The sequence below is a fragment of the Apaloderma vittatum genome, unplaced genomic scaffold (genome assembly GCF_000703405.1).
Source record: "Apaloderma vittatum isolate BGI_N311 unplaced genomic scaffold, ASM70340v1 scaffold24620, whole genome shotgun sequence".
Classification (NCBI taxonomy): domain Eukaryota; kingdom Metazoa; phylum Chordata; class Aves; order Trogoniformes; family Trogonidae; genus Apaloderma; species Apaloderma vittatum.
In genome coordinates, this window is record NW_009696611.1 from 12,349 (window position 1) to 12,605 (window position 257).

General features: G+C 60.3%; 1 protein-coding gene across 1 annotated transcript in view; it reads right to left on the minus strand.

The window, feature by feature from the left end:
* Positions 1-257, minus strand: part of NDRG3 (NDRG family member 3) — a 12,813-nt gene that overhangs the window by 9,510 nt on the left and 3,046 nt on the right. The window lies entirely within an intron of this gene.

Sequence of the window (257 nt, forward strand, 5' to 3'; positions counted from 1 at the left end):
GTTGTGGGGGGGCTGCGGGTCCTGGTCAGGCCCCTTTATGTTACTGGGCTGTGAGTGGTGACTCTCTCTGCTCCCATCTGGCACCTTTGGGAAGGACCTGAGCAGAGTCCTGTGCCCAGAGAGCCCCTCCTTCCATGCCTCCAGGATGACGGAGTGTCTCAAAATGGCAAAACGGCAAGATTTGGCAAATGGCATGGGCACCGGTGCCGAGGTGCTGCAATCACCTGCAGCCTGAGCAGAGGCTTGGGGAGCCCCAG